Here is a 419-nt window from a genome sequence, read left to right on the forward strand (position 1 = left end):
ACGGCGATTTTGTTGAATAAATTTACTCTTTATTATCAAAAGATATTTTAATGTAATTTTGGTAAATATACCTGTTAAAATGAGATGTCAGTGTTATTTTCATTTTTGCGTAATTTAGACGACAATTTATTCACCACACCCTGTGTGTGTGTATATATATGTATAAGGCGAGCTGGCAGAAATGTTAGCACGCCACGTGAAATGCTTAGCAGTATTTCGTCTGACTTTACGTTCTGAGTTCAAATTCCGCCGAGGTCGACTTTGCTTTTCATTCTTTCAGGGTCGATAAATTAAGTACCAGTTGCATACTGGGGTCAATCTAATCAACTAGTCCCCTCCCCCCAAATTTCGGGCTTGTGCCTAGAGTAGAAAAGAATATATATCATCATCATCATCATCATCATCGTTTAACGTCCGCT

This window comes from Octopus bimaculoides, chromosome 26, assembly GCF_001194135.2.
Source record: "Octopus bimaculoides isolate UCB-OBI-ISO-001 chromosome 26, ASM119413v2, whole genome shotgun sequence".
Lineage (NCBI taxonomy): Eukaryota > Metazoa > Mollusca > Cephalopoda > Octopoda > Octopodidae > Octopus > Octopus bimaculoides.